A 16,203-nucleotide genomic window follows, 5' to 3' on the forward strand; every position below is an offset into this window, starting at 1 on the left:
CCTTGGATTTGTTAATGGATTCTCAGATACGACACCAAAAGCACAAATGATGAAAGCAAAAATAGATAAATTGGACTTCATTAAAATTAAAAACTTTTGTGTAGAAAAGGGCATTATCAAGAAAGTGAAGGACTTCCCTGGTGGTGCAGTGGTTAAGAATCTGCCTGCCAATGCAGGGGACACAGGTTCGAGCCCTGGTCTGGGAAGATCCCACATGCCACGGAGCAACTAAGCCCATGCACCACAACTAATGAGCCTGCGCTCTAGAGCCCGCAAGCCACAACTACTGAGCCTGCGTGCCACAACTACTGAAGCCCACGCGCCTAGAGCCTGTGCTCCGCAACAAGAGAAGCCACCGCAATGAGAGGCCTGCACACCACAATGAAGAGTAGCCCCCGCTCACTGCCACTAGAGAAAGCCTGCACACAGCAACAAAGACCCAGTGCAGCCATAAATAAATAAATAAATAAATTTATAAAAAAGAAAGTGAATAGACAACCTACAGATTGGGAGAAAATGTATGTAAATCATATATCTGAAAAGGATCTAATATGCAGAATATATAAAGAACTGTTGCAACTCACAACAAAAAGACAACCCAATTTAAAAATTGGCCAAGGACTTAGAGGGACATTTCTCCAGAGAAGATGTACAAATGGCCAATAAGCACATGAAAGGATGCTCCACGTCCCAAGGCACTAGAGAAATAGAAATCAAAACCACAGTGAGATACAAGATACCACTTCTCACGTACTAGGTTGGCTAGAATAAAACAACAACAACAAGAAGAAACAACAAAACAGAAAATAAGTCCTGGTAAGGATGTGGAGAAATAGGAACCCTTACACATTGCTGGTGAGAATGTAAAATAGTTCATCCTTGTGGAAACAATTTAGCTGTTCCTCAAAAAGTTAAACATAAGATTACCATATGACTCAGCAATTCCACTCCTGTGTCTATACCTCAAAGAACTGAAAATGGGGACTCAGACAAATACTTGTAACTCGATGTTCAGAGCAACACTATTCACGATGGCTGAAAGATGGAAACAACCCAAATGCCCATCAACAGACAAATGGGTAAACAAACTATGATATACACATACACTAGAATATTATTCACCCATATAAAGGAATGAAGTGCTGATACATAATACAACAGGGATGAACCTCAGAAACATTATGCTAAAAGTGAAAGAAGCTAGGCAAAAAAGTCACATATGGTATAATTCCATTTATAAGAAATGTGCAGAATCGGTAAATCCTTAGAAGCAGGAAGTAGATTGGTTGCCAGAGGGCGGGGAAATGGGGATTAACCACTTAATGGGTACAAGGTTTTATTCTGGGGAGATGAAAATGTTTTGGAACTAGATGAGGCGGATGCTTGCACTGGGCATTGCTGAGTGGTTCTGTTACGCGAATTTCACCTCAATAAAAATAAATTCACACCCAAGACCAGGTGAACTCAGAGGAACAGGGTCAGGCATCGGTATTTTTTTTTAAGTCCTCCAGACCATGTGACCTTGTAGCTGTGGCTGCAGCCTGCAGATCTAGGTGGAAAGGAATGCGGCTGTCCGTGTCCAAGCATGTCAGAGGAGGGGAAGGGCTGCGGCGCACCCAGGATACGGTGTCTCACTGATCGCCATGTGGACCCTGGCTGAGACCAGATTGGCAGGTTCATTCCCCTTCTTGTGGTGCTGGGTAAGATTCCAGAATCACACTGTAGTCTGGCAGGTGAAGGGAGCCACCCACCCAGAGGAAAGATGATTTGAACTGTAATTAAAGTGATATTTTGAGCACATCTGACTTTATGGGCTGACCTTAAGTGCTATATGTTCTTGTACATTTTAATTCTACACATGCTTACTCATGCCATAAAGTTCCTGCAGGCTGTTGCTGAGGGGAATAGGTGTCTGGCTACCATTTATTCATTAACACGTGTTTATTGAGCTACTACTAAGTGCTGGGCACTGTTCCAAGCACTGCAGTTATAACAGTGAACTAGCACATGATAACCTTGTTTACACTCTAGTGGGAACACCACTCTGACCCTTGTGCACATTCTGATTGCCTGCAGCCCATGTGACCACGGTGTCTGTGTCTAGTTTAAGGAGTCTCTGTTCTTATTTTTGGTTTCCCTCTGGTAGGTGAGCTAACCCCAAGGTTATGGTTTAACTGCGCCATCAGCCTCTAACCATCTTGTGACACTTTTGTATAATAAGACAGCCCTCTAGAGTAAGGCTGGCAAACCTTTTCTAAAGGGCCAGATAGTAAATATTAAAGGCTTCATGGACCAAGAGGCAAAACTGAGAGTACTGGGTAGGTACCTACAGAAGCCTGTAAAATGTGAACATTTACAAATGTAAAAGCCATTGTTGGCTCATAGCCCTTGTGACAAGCAGCAGGCTTTGGAGGGTCCCTTGCCAGAAAGTGTATATGGCAGATCGAATAACAGTTTACAGTCCTTCTCTAATCTTCGGTCTTAGAATGAGGTGGGCTCTCATGGCTGGCCTCGCTGCCACAGGGGAGCAGTTATTGGACCTTGTGCTCTGGCTCCCCTTGGGCATCAGGTCTCTCCATCAGGGATCTCGTATGCAGGGCCTTCATTATCTTCATCTGTATTACTAACCTTTCATTGGTGACTGCGCAAGGTTGTCTCCAGAACACAGTGAGATTTGCTATCCTAGGCAAAGAAAGGAAGGGGGTGGGAAGGAGGGAGGGAGGAAAAGTATTAAGTATAACTGGGGTTGTACCATATGACTTAGTGAGCTGATCAAAATTAATACTTTGTCATTTGGTTGTCATTAATTAATACATTTTCTTCATCAGTGGGGCAGTTCAGTAGCTGCCTTTTAAGCATTTTTGTCCTATAACAGAACTTTCATTTTTTTCCTATAACAGAACTTTCATTTTGTCCTATAACAGAACATTAAAAATAAGTGAAAACTTTGCCCAACGAGTAGACAAAGATCATTGACTGTACATTAATTAAAGTTCAGAGTTTTGTCTCTGACTTCAAATGCATCAACTGAAGGCAGGTTAAAAGGTTTAAAATGAATGTTTCAAACTCAATTGAATTGCGTCTAAAACTGCAATACCACTCAATGGTAAGTGAAAAGTGCTGCCTTTGTATACTCTTACCATAATTTCATAGGTAATTAATCAGCTTCAAAATAACCTGGGATAGAAGCGAAGGATTAAAACACCACGATCTACTCTTTATTTTCATCAATTCAGAGCTGCTCCATAGGACAGTCCAGTCTCATAGAAGGAAGTCCTGTCAACACTTTTTTGTATTCTTATGCCATGAATACTCCAGTGTTTTAAAAAGTCTTAGCTAAAAATAGTTTGCTATCAGCTAGGGCTGAGTAGTTCTCTGTCTTTTCCCCCCATTTTTATCTACTAAGGTCCTCTGTAAAATGCGTCATTCCTACCATGGGCTGATGTGCTGGCCTTCTGCTCGTCTGTACTGCGGACCTGTCCTCCTCACACCTTTCACCCCGGAATGCCTTCCCCTCCCTCACCCTGGGAGCCTGGCGTAAATCTCATTTCACTCTCTTTTTCTAATCTCTTCAGCACACAGTAATTCCTGCCTCCTCAATTGCCGTCACTTACCTCCAGGTTGAGATACTGAGGTTTTGGGGGTGGGGGGCACTGATGTATAAGCTCTCATGCATTCCACAACCAGTAACATCTACTTAGACACCTGTTAGGTTTAACTGGAATTCACTGCTATGCCTTTTCCAAATCCTTCAGTGCTCATGTCCTCATTCAAATAGTTGAAGATGAACTATGTGCTGGATGTTAGCAAGATGGAGGGAGCAGAGGCTGCCTCTCTTAAAAAAGCTCACAGTCTGCCGACATGAGTGTTACGAGAGAGACTTGCCGTGCCCAGAGGCGTGGAGAAGGGTCCCCGAGAGGAGCTTCTGCGGACTGCCATGGTCCATGGCTGCAGGTTGACTCCTCGGTGGTCTGGGGGGTGCAGACCTCATAGCCAGGGCCTCACATCCAGCCTAGTGTGTTCTCATCGCTGTAGAGCCCAGGTGTGTTTCCTCGCCTGTGTGTCACAGGACGAACTGGTCTACCGAGAAGCTCTGCGAGGGAAGGGCGGAGTTACCTCTCAGTATGTTTAGGCCGGCGTTTCTCAGCCTCAGCACCGTGTACCTTTGGGCCCCAATAATTCCTTGTTGGGGGTGGTCCTGCACACTGTAGGATGCCACCAGCGTCCCTGGACTCTGCCCACTAGGTGTCAGTAGAGCACCCCTTCCCCCCACAAGCCCCCATTTTTAATGTAAAAACTGTCTCCAGACATTCCAAATGTTCCCTAGGGGAGAATTCCCTTACAGAATCTTAGAGGTTCACAGTGTAGGCTTCCATGGGTTTTTTTTTTTTTTCCAGAAACTTAGAAGTGTCATTTTACTCAATATTTCCTAAACTTATTTGGCTATAGATGCGGAACACTTCTGTTCGCATAGCAGCTATTAACATTCCTTGGAATTTGGGTTTTATGAAACACCTTGAAAAAGGGCTGGTTTCTTCCATCTGTAAGGGTTATGATGGAAGGTCATATGCTGAGGAACAGTATTGCTAAGTGTTACTTGGAGAGCATCCATCAGAGGACTTTCCTGAAGCAGATGCAGCAAGGAGAATGTCTCATCTACCCTAAGCTTGCTTTCCTTCAAACTGTTCCTTGGAATGCCCTTCTCCTTCTGCAGGTGGGCACACTGACATCAGGACAATTTGCATTCTCTTCCCGGGGTGGAAAAGTGTGGGAGGAGGTAGTCTTATCAGTGTCCTACTGGGACCCCAGTGCCCCACGCAACAGCCAGATGCTCTCCTCTAACTGCAGACCCCTCTGGGGACACTTTCTTCTCCTTTATCTTCTTCTAAGGCTTCACCTGTTGTCTTAAAGGCCATATTTCACTATATAAGAATGTTGTGGGGAGATTTCCCCTTCCCACCCCAAACCCTGAGAACAGCCTTGAATGTGCCAAGGGGAGCATGGCTGAAATTGTCCGTTAGCATCGTCTTATCCAGGTGAAATCCTGCACGTGTGCTCACACACCGATGTGTCTCAGCTGGACTTTCATGTGAAGTGTCAGAAGATTCTTTTCTCCCGCAGATCTTGGGCCCAGGCAAGAAGAGATTTGGGGTTGACAAGTTGTTTTACTCCATAAAAAAGTACTTTTTCTGCCCTACATAGAGCATTAGGGAAACCAGATGTACCCCCTTGAATATTTATGGTTGCACAGCTTCTTCCATGAATAATTCCTCACACATAGTATTGCCTACCCATCAACAAGGCTGCACAGGCGAGGATAAGGAGCAGAAAAAGCTCCCTCCTCCCCCTTTCCCTGGAAGTCCCAGTACCCGAAGCAGACAGATGGCGAGCCACTTGCCTTGCTTGGATCACCCTGTGAAAGAAAATAGAACACACTTCGTTGGAATTTTCTACAACAAGCCTTTATTACTTCAATAAATCACGGGGGGCAATCGTCAGGAAAAAAGCATTGCTTTTCCAGCCAAACTTCTAAGAGGAACATTTGGCTTCTTTCCTTATTATGGGGCCAAATATCGTTGCTAAATCAGTCTATTTCAAATACATAAGGAAGCTTTCTGCCTCATAGAAGTGAGCTCTGTCTCCAGCTTATATAGCTCTTAAAATTACAGACACCTTTGTTTCTGATTGTAATCACTGCAAGAGTGTTAGACGGTATTTTAAAAGTTAAGATAAAAAGTCACCTATAACCCTAACACATAAAGATAAGTACCCTTTATGTCTTGCTCTGTAACTTTCTAGGATATACAACCCTACTTATATAAATATGTACTTAAAAACGAAAGTATTTTTTTAATACATCTTTATTGGAGTATAATTGCTTCACAGTGCTGTGTTTCTGTTGTACAACAAAGTGAATCAGCCATATGCATACATACATCCCCATATCTCCTCCCTCTTGAGCCTCCCTCCCACCTTCCCTATCCCACCCCTCTAGGTGGTCACAAAACACCCAGCTGATCTCCCTGTGCTATGCGGCTGCTTCCCACTAGCTAGCTATTTCACATTTGGTAGTGTGTATATGTCCATGCCACTCTCTCACTTCGTCCCAGCTTACCTTTCCCCCTCCCCGTGTCCTCAAGTCCATTCTCTACGTCTGTATCTCTATTCCTGTCCTGCCCCTAGGTTCTTCAGAACCTTTTTTTTTTTTTAGATTCCATATATATGTGTTAGCATACGGTAGTTGTTTTTCTCTTTCTGACTTCACGCTGTATGACAGTGTCTAGGTCCATCCACCTCACTACAAATAACTCAATTTCGTTTCTTTTTATGGCTGAGTAATATTCCATTGTATATATGTGCCACATCTTCTTTATCCATTCATCTGTCGATGGACACTTAGGTTGCTTCCATGTCCTGGCTGTTGTAGATGGTGCTGCAATGAACATTGTGGTACATGACTTTTTTTTTTTTTTTTTTTTTTTTTTTAACTTTTGGCTGTGTTGGGTCTTCGTTTCTGTGCGAGGGCTTTCTCTAGTTGCGGCGAGCGGGGGCCACTCCTCATCGTGGTGCGCGGGCCTCTCACTATCGTGGCCTCTCTTGTTGTGGAGCACAGGCTCCAGACGCGCAGGCTCAGTGATTGTGGCTCACGGGCGTAGTTGCTCCGCGGCATGTGGGATCTTCCCAGACCAGGGCTCAAACCCGTGTCCCCTGCATTGGCAGGCAGATTCTCAACCACTGCGCCACCAGGGAAGCCCCATGACTCTTTTTGAATTATGGTTTTCTCAGGGTATATGCCCAGTAGTGGGATTGCTGGGTCACATGGTAGTTCTGTTTTTAGTTTTGTAAGGAACCTCCATACTGTTTTCCATAGTGGTTGTATCAATTTACATTCCCACCAACAGTGCAGGAGGGTTCCCTTTTCACTACACCCTTCCCAGCATTTATTGTTTCTAGATTTTTTGATAATGGCCATTCTGACCTGCGTGAGGGGAAACCTCATTGTAGTTTTGATTTGCATTTCTCTAATAATTAGTCATGCTGAGCATCTTTTCATGTGCCTCTTGGTCATCTGTATGTCTTCCTTGGTGAAATGTCTATTTAGGTCTTCCGCCCATTTTTAAACTGGGTTGTTTGCTTCTTTGATATTGAGCTGCATGAGCTGTTTGTATATTTTGGAGATTAATCCTTTGTCTGTTGTTTCATTTGCAAATATTTTCTCCCATTCTGAGGGTTGTCTTTTTGTCTTGTTTATGGTTTCCTTTGCTGTGCAAAAGGTTTGAAGTTTAATTAAGTCCCATTTGTTTATTTTTGTTTTTATTTCCGTTACTCTCGGAGGTGGGTCAGAAAAGATCTTGCTGTGGTTTATGTCAAAGGGTGTTTTTTCTTTGTTTTCCTCTAAGAGTTTTATAGTGTCTGGTCTTACATTTAGGTCTTTAATCCATTTGTAGCTTATTTTTGTGTATGGTGTTAGGGAGTGTTCTCATTTCATGCTTTTACATGTAGCTGTCCAGTTTTCCCAGCACCATTTACTGAAGAGGCTGTCTTTTCTCCATTGTATATGTTCTTGCCTCCTTTGTCGTAAATTAGGTGCCCACATGTACGTGGGTTTATCTCTGGGCATTCTATCCTATACCATTGGTCTATATTTCTGTTTTTGTGCCAGTACCATACTGTCTTGATTACTGTAGCTTTGTGGTACAGTTTGAAGTCAGGGACCCTGATTCCTCCAACTCCGTTTTTCTTTCTCAAGATTGCTTTGGCTATTCGGGGTCTTTTGTGTTTCCATACGAATTGTAAAATTTTTTGTTCTAATTCTGTGAAGAATGCCATTGGTAGTTTGATAGGGATTGCAGTGAGTCTGTAGATTGCTTTGGGTATTATAGTCATTTTCACAATATTGATTCTTCCAGTCAAAGAAGGTGGTATATCTCTCCATCTGTTTATGTCATCTTTGATTTCTTTCATCAGTGTTTTATAGTTTTCTGAGTACAACTCTTTCGCCTCCTTAGGCAGGTTTATTCCTAGGTATTTTATTCTTTTTGTTGCAATGGTAAATGGGAGTGTTTCCTTAATTTCTCTTTCTGGTTTTTCATTGTTAGCGTATAGGAATGCCAGAGATTTCTGTGCATTAATTTTGTATCCTGCAACCTTACCAAATTCATTGATTAGTTCTAGTAGTTTTCTGGCGGCATCTTTAGGATTTTCTATGTATAGTATCATGTCATAGGCAAACAGTGACAATGGCATCTTTAGGATTTTCTGTGTATAGTATCGTGTCATAGGCAAATAGTGACAGTGTTACTTCTTCTTTTCCAATTTGTATTTCTTTTATTTCTTTTTCTTCTCTGATTGCCGTGGCTAGGACTTCCAAAACTATGTTGAATAAGAGTGGAGAGAGTGGACATCCTTGTCGTGTTTCTGATCTTAGTGGAAATGCTTTCAGTTTTTCACCATTGAGTATGATGCTTGCTGTGGGTTTGTCATATATGGCCTTTATTATGTTGAGGTAGTTTCCCTCTGTGCCCATTTTTCTGGAGAGTTTTTATCATAAATGGGTGTTGAATTTTGTCACAAGCTTTTTCTGCATCTATTGAGATGATCATATGGTTTTTGTTCCTTAATTTGTTAATGTGGTGTATCACACTGATTGATTTGCATATATTGAAGAATCAGTGATATTGGTCTATAATTTTCTTTCTTTGTGATATCTTTTTCTGGTTTTGGTATCAGGGTGATGGTGGCTTCGTAGAATGAATTTGGGAGTGTTTCTCCCTCTGCAATTTTTTGGAAGAGTTTGAGAAGGATCGGTGTTAGCTCTTCTCTAAATGTTTGACAGAATTCGCCTGTGAAGCCATCTGGTCCTGGACTTCTGTTTGTTGGAAGATTTGTAATTATGGTTTCAATTTCATTACTTGTGATAGGTCTGTTTATATTTTCTAAATCTTCCTGGTTCAGTCTTGGAAAATTGTACCTTTCCAAGAATTTGTCCATTTCTTCATGGTTGTCCATTTTTTTGGCATATAGTTGTTTGTAGTAGTCTCTTATAATCCTTTGTATTTCTGTGCTGTCAGTTGTGATTTCTCCTTTTTCATTTCTAATTTTATTGATTTGCATCCTCTCCCTTTTTTTCTTGATGAGTCTGGCTAAGGGTTTATCAATTTTGTTTATCTTCTCAAAGAACCAGATTTTAGTTTTATTCATCTTTGCTATTGTTTTCTTCATTTCTATTTCATTTATTTTTGCTCTGATCTTTATGATTTCTTTCCTTCTACTGACTTTGGGTTTTCTTTGTTCTTCTTTCTCTAGTTGTTTTAAGTGTAGAGTTAGATTGTGTATTTGAGATTTTTCTTGTTTCTTGAGGTGAGATTGAATTGCTATAAACTTCCCTCTTAGAACTGCTTTTGCTGTGTCCCATGGGTTTTGGGTCGTCGTGTTTTCGTTGTCATTTGTTTCTGTGTATTTTTTTTATTTCTTCTTTGATTTCTTCAGTGATCTCTTGGTTATTTAGTAGCGCTCTGATTAGCCTCCATGTATTTGTGTTTTTTACAGTTTTTTTCCTGTAATTGATTTCCAGTCTCAAGCGTTGTGGTCAGAAAAGATGCTTGATACCATTTCAATTTTCTTACATTTTCTGAGGCTTGATTTGTGACCCGAGATGTGATCTATCCTGAAGAATGTTTGGTGTGCACTTGAGAAGAAAGTGAGTGTATTCTGCCACTTCTGGGTGTAATGTTCTATAAATATCAATTAAATCTATCTGGCCTATTGTGTCATTTAAAGCTTGTGTTTCCTTATTTATTTTCTGTTTGGATGATCTGTCCATTGGTGTAAGTGGGGTCTTAAAGTCCCCTACTGTTATTGTGTTACTGTCGATTTCCCCTTTCGTGGTTGTTAGCATTTGCCTTAGGTATTGAGGTGCTTGTATGTTGGGTGCATAAACATTTATAATTGTTATATCTTCTTCTTGGATTGATCCCTTGATCATTATGTAGTGTCCTTCCTTATCTCTTGTAATAGTCTTTATTTTTTTTTTATTTTATTTTTATTTTTTTTATTTATTTTTTTTAATTTTTTTTCCCCTACTTTATTTATTTTTATTTATTTATTTTTGGCTGTGTTGGGTCTTCGGTTCGTGCGAGGGCTTTCTCCAGTTGCGGCAAGCGGGGGCCACCCTTCATTGCGGTGCGGGGACCGCTCTTCATCGCGGTGCGCGGGCCTTTCACTATCGCGGCCCCTCCCGTTGCGGGGCACAGGCTCCAGACGCGCAGGCTCAGCAGCTGTGGCTCACGGGCCCAGCCGCTCCGCGGCATGTGGGATCTTCCCAGACCAGGGCTCGAACCCGTGTCCCCTGCATTAGCAGGCAGATTCTCAACCACTGCGCCACCAGGGAAGCCCAATAGTCTTTATTTTAAAGTCTATTTTGTCTGATATGAATATTGCTATTCCAGCTTTCCTTTGATTTCCATTTGTATGGAATATTTTTCTCCATCCCTTCACTTTCAGTCTGTATGTGTCCCTAAGTCTGAAGTGGGTCTCTTGTAGACAGCATGTATATGGCTCTTGTTTTTGTATCCATTCAGCCAGTCTGTCTTTTGGTTGGGGCATTTAATCCATTTACATCAAGGTTATTATCAATATGTATGTTCCTATTACCATTTTATTAATTGTTTTGGGTTTGTTTTTGTGGGTCTTTATCTTCTCTTGTGTTTCCCACCTAGAGAAGTTCCTTTAGCATTTGTTGTAAAGCTGGTTTGGTGGTGCTGAATTCTCTTAGCTTTTGCTTGTATGAAAAGCTTTTGACTTCTCCATCGAATCTGAATGAGGTCCTTGATGGGTAGAGTAATCTTAGTCGTAGGTTTTTCTCTTTCATCACTTTAAGTATATCCTGCTACTCCCTTCTGGCCTGCAGCGTTTCCACTGAAAAAATCAGCTGATAACTTTATGGGGATTCCTTTCTAAGTTATTTTTTGTTCTTCCCTTGCTGCTTTTAATATTTTTTCGTTGAATTTAATTTTTGTTAGTTTGATTAATATGTGTCTTGGTGTGTTTTTCCTAGGGTTTATCCTGTATGGGACTCTTTGTGCTTCCTGGACTTGGGTGACTATTTCTTTTTCCATGTTAGGGAAGTTTTTGACTATAATCTCTTCAAATATTTTCTCAGACCCTTTCTTTTTCTCTTCTTCTTCTGGGACCCCTATAATTCCAATGTTGGTGTGTTTAGTGTTGTCCCAGAGGTCTCTGAGATTGTCTTCAGTTCTTTTCATTCTTTTTTCTTTATTCTGCTCCTCGGCAGTTATTTCTACCATTTTGTCTTCCAGCTCATTTATTCATTCTTCTGCCTCAGTTATTCTGTTACTGATTCCTTCTAGATATTTTTCATTTCAGTTATTGTGTTGTTCTTCTCTGTTTGTTCTTTAGTTCTTCTAGATCTTTGTTAAACATTTCTTGTATTTTCTCAATCCGTGCCTCCATTCTATTTCCGAGATTCTGGATCATCTTTACTATCATTACTCTGAATTGTTTTTCAGGTAGATTGCCTATTTCCTCTTCATTTATTTGGTCTTGTAGGTTTTTACCTTGCTCCTTCATCTGTGACATATTTTTTTGCCATCTCTTTTTTGTTTTTCATGAGTGGGATTGTGTTCTGGTCTTACTGGATGTTTGGCGCTGAGATGAGGAACTCCGTGTGACCTCACTCTGATGAATATTCCCTGGTGTCTGAGGTTCTCTGTTAGTCCAGTGGTTTGGACTCAGAGCTCCCACTGCAGGAGCTTTGGCCCGACCCCCAGCTCGTGAACCAAGATCCCCCAAGCCACGTGGGGTGGCAAAGAAAAAAAAGAGAATAATAACAAAGTAAAAAATAAAATTAGACCAGGAAACTAACAGGTATGTTAGAAAGAATATAAAAATAAAAATGTAGATGAATCAACATCTGCAAGGTACAATACCACAATAGTAAAAGAGAGGAGAAGGGAAGAGAAAAATAAATAAATTAATTTAAAAGGGGGGAAAAGGCCTTGGCTATGGAGGGTGGGATCTAAGCAAGGGCGAGGTTTGGGTGGTGGGCCGGACCTATGCTCAGGACCCACAGGGCTGGAAAAGGCCCTGGGGCCTGTGGGGGGCGGGGCTTAGGCTCAAGGAGCAGAAGGGCCCAGGCCTGCCCCCCACCCCTGGCCTCAGAGTGCAGGGACCTCACCTGCGAGTCCAGCAGGCTTCCTGGGCTCGAGTGGGCGGGGCAAGCGCCCTCCCCTCCTCTCCCGCTCCTCCAATCCTGGAGGGCCCCTCCCGCCTGCCTCTCCTGATCTCCCTGGCCTCAGGGGTGCCAATCCTGTCTGGCCCTCACTTCTCCCCACCCTCAGTCCCCCCCATGTCCTACCGGTTCACCTTGGGGTTCCTCCCGTCTCCTCAGGCGTCAGAGTTCCCCACCAGCGCCGGCAGGCACCCTAGTTGTGGGGAGACAGTAACTCCGCGTCCTCCCACAGCACCATCTTGACTCCTCCGAGCTTACGGGTTTTATTACAACAGTTATCGTCTGGTTTTCTTATAAGCTGTCTCAAAATGTTCCAAGGACCAAGGAGGGAAATAATTTTTTTTTTTTTTTGCTAACTTAACACTTCAATTAAAGCACAGAAGCATAGCTAGGATAGGAAGTGGTGAATGAAATATGTTTATTATTTTTTAAAGTAGTCAGTTTTCACCAGGGAGAAAATACTAGTTCAGGCTAGTTCTTCTCTTCCCAAGGTGTTTATATTAGAAATCTACTTTCTTTTATATCTAGAGAGAGAAAATTCATAATTTTTAGGACGTCATCCCCTCAGAAAAGTCCCCATTGGGATTGTGGCCCCACGGAGCAGAGAAAAAGGCAGTATTAGTGAGGCAGTAACTAAGCCAGCATGCTTTATGGCTCCTGGTTATCCAGTGATGGGAGAGAGGAAAACTGTCTGAGCCACAGTGTCTAGTTTCTTCTATTAAGAGTCTTGCAGAGAATGTATGCACTTGATGGAAGGGTCCTATTGCTAAACCAGTTTGAAAGCCAGTCACTTGAGCTATTGATCTCTGCCTAGAGGAGTCACACCAAAATCATCCCTAAAATAAAAGCCAGCTGCCCTGGGATGGGAGCCCACCTCACCGGATTATCCTTCCACATCTCGCTCAGCCTGGGCTTTAAGAGAAAGCTGGGGTTGGGCCCTGTGGGTCAGAGAAAACTTCTCCTTCAGTATATTCTTCACTTCTTGCTCCCTTCAAATCATAGACAGGGTAAAATTGTAGGGGGTTTTCTTTCAAATGGCTTTTCTTTTTCTATGTGTGTAAACAGGTAGAGCTCTGGCTCCCATTCCCAGTCTGAGCCTTTTGGGAAGGTTCTCCCTGGGCATCAAGGCTCCATTTGTCTTCTAAAGCCAGACTCCACGTTCTCTTGAATAATCCCCCAAGAGTGAAGCCTCAACATTCCTTTCTTCTCCTCCCCCGACGGAAAACCTGAGGCCCAGCATCCCAGGAGTGGTCCGTGCAGGGTGGCCCTGATCAGTGGGGAGTGTGATTTGCACAGCCACTGGCAAGGTGGCATATTTTGGGTGATGTGGGTATTGCCCACCACCCACAGTTGCTGGGAAATGCTACAGCCAACTTCTCGAAAGGAACTGCCCCGCTGATTTCTAAGTAAGTTCAGTGTGGGTTGTCTGTGCAGGAAGCCACGTGTTAAGTCCCACATTCTACTGCTTGCTGTGGAACTCGGTGCTGACTGAGGGGTCAGAATGGCCATTAGTAACAGGTGAAAATCCTTATAAGCGCTCTGTGATGGAGCAAGGCCCGCTGGGAGAGGGCCCATGTAATTCTGGCTTCTACTGCCAATGCAGTGACCTTTTCATGGGCTTAATCTCTGGGTCAATTCAAGTTTCCTAATGGCCTACCATGAACTTCCGAAGAATTCATGGGAAAGGAAGGTGGCTGCTAAAGGAAAATGAATCTCTCTTCCAGAATCTGCTGTGAGTCAGGAGCAGGAAAGTGACAGGTAAACATGCTTCTTGCTACAAATAGCAACACTCAAACTTTGACTTAAATATGAAGGGAAATGTATGATCTCTCAACACAAATTTGAGGGGCAGCTGGGCTTCAGGCATGAAAATTACAGTTTCATTCCTTCCATCTGTGGAGAGAGAATAAACCAGCCCCCTCTTTGTGAAAGGAAAGCTGCTCAGATTCTTTAGAGGTAATGGTTACTGAGGGCTCTGGTTTGAAGGCTAGCTCTGCCTCATTGAGTCTTACCCATTAGTAATCATTACTCAAGATTCACAAGGCTCCCCACCTCAGCTGAGGGCATGTTATAAAGATGACAGTCTTCTTAAGTTAATTTAAGCATGCAGGCATTTTTTAATGCAATCCTCATTAAAAATGCCAACAGCATTTTATCTGGAGCCAGACAAGTTGATAGTAAGGTCCAGCTGGAAAATAGTATTTAACAATAATGGGAAAACCATGACCATGAAAAACAATAAGAACAATACCTTGATATCTACCGGGGATCCTAACAAACCCTGAAGGCTGTGTGGGCAAAGAGCCTGGCACCGGTGCAGGAGGAGAGGAGTAGCCCAGCGGAGGAGAAACTAGCACCCAGGAAGAGAGAGTGTTAGGCTTAGCGGCTGGAGCCAACGGCTCAGGGCTGCAGGTGTTGAAGCCGCTCTGCTGCACAGAGGGCTTCAGCGTGTTCTGCTTCTTGGTTGTGTTGAAGCTCACACAGCCTAGGGCCCTCTTCCTGGCTGTTAAACTTTGCAGCCTTGTACGTTCTCTGTAAATCACACGCATACACACACACGAGTCATCTTCACATTCACCGTATTTTCAGTGACCTTAAGAACCCGTTGGCCCACTTCTCTCTCGTATTCACCTGCTGGCCTTATTTAGTACCGCAGCTTAATGGACAGAAGAGTTGGGCTGTTATTTGTGTTCCTCCAATGTGGCTTGGGGCTAACCGACGGCACTTTTCTCCAGCTGCACTTGTGAAACGTCCTGTGCGTGGCAGGAGTTATTTCCCTAGGTCCTTCCTTTCTTTGACCTGATTAGAACATTAGATTGGTCCTAAAATACAGAAAGAAATTTCAGCTCATAAGATAAACGGCACATTGTCAAAAAGATTCTAAAAGACTATATTTGAACTGGTCCTGTCAAAAGGCTGCCTTGATAAGGGATCGTATTAATTAATGGCGTGGTTTCTTGCTGACCCTAGACCAGCAGGGTGGTTATAAACATTGTCTGTTTGTCTTACCTGTCCTGCGGCCCCCGTAGCCCAGCCATAGGGATAACTAAATGTCCTAGGAAAAACCCTACCCACCTTGAGGAGCAGAAAAGATGGGGAAAGCCGAGTGAGAGAGGACCCCTCCTACTCACCTCTGCCCGCTCGTGCTCCAGCCCACCTTCTCCAGTCTGGGGCCAGGACCTCCCTCCCATCTTAAGGTGCCTGGTCAAGACAGAGGCACCCTTGGTGGGAGACAGGCAGCCTGCCTGAGGCCAGACAGGAGGCCTTGGTGAGCCAGACCCCCTCCTCCTTAAGCTCACGGTGAAACTCCGACCTGTGGGGCTCTGACCTGCCCTCCGTGCAGGTGAGGATACACCCGCTGCGGGAGTGTGCCCGGGCTGCCTCAGCAAAGCCCCACGGACCCGGCGGTTTAAACCAAACGACGTCATTCTCTCGCACTTCTGGAGGCTACAAGTCAAGGTCAAGGTGTGGGCAGGGCCGGTTCCTCCTGAGGCCTCGCTCCTTGGCGCATGGACTCCGTCCTCCCCGTGTCCTCACAGGGTGTCCCTCTGTGCGTGTCTGTGTCCTGATCTCCTCTTATGAGGACACCAGTCTTACAGGATCAGGGCCCACCCATATGAGCTTATTTACCTCCATCACCTCTTTAAAGTACAGTTAGATTCTGAGGAACTGGGTGTTAGTGCTTCAACATATGAATTCTGGGGGCACATAACGGCCCGGACAGCCCCCAAGCTCCGTTTCCAGCAGAGCCAACTGGAGGGAAGGTGGAGCCGGGAAGATTGAAGCGACCATGGGTTAGCCGCCTCCACCCTCAAGGCCTTCCGTGGATGTCGGGGACTCGGCACTCTTCGTTCCTATAAACAGAAGCACCCAGACTACAGCTAGAGGCAACGTCTCTGCCCGGAATGCACGCAGGGAGTGTGAGCCGCTCGGAATCCACAGGGCCTGGCAGA

This window comes from Balaenoptera acutorostrata, chromosome 7, assembly GCF_949987535.1.
Source record: "Balaenoptera acutorostrata chromosome 7, mBalAcu1.1, whole genome shotgun sequence".
Lineage (NCBI taxonomy): Eukaryota > Metazoa > Chordata > Mammalia > Artiodactyla > Balaenopteridae > Balaenoptera > Balaenoptera acutorostrata.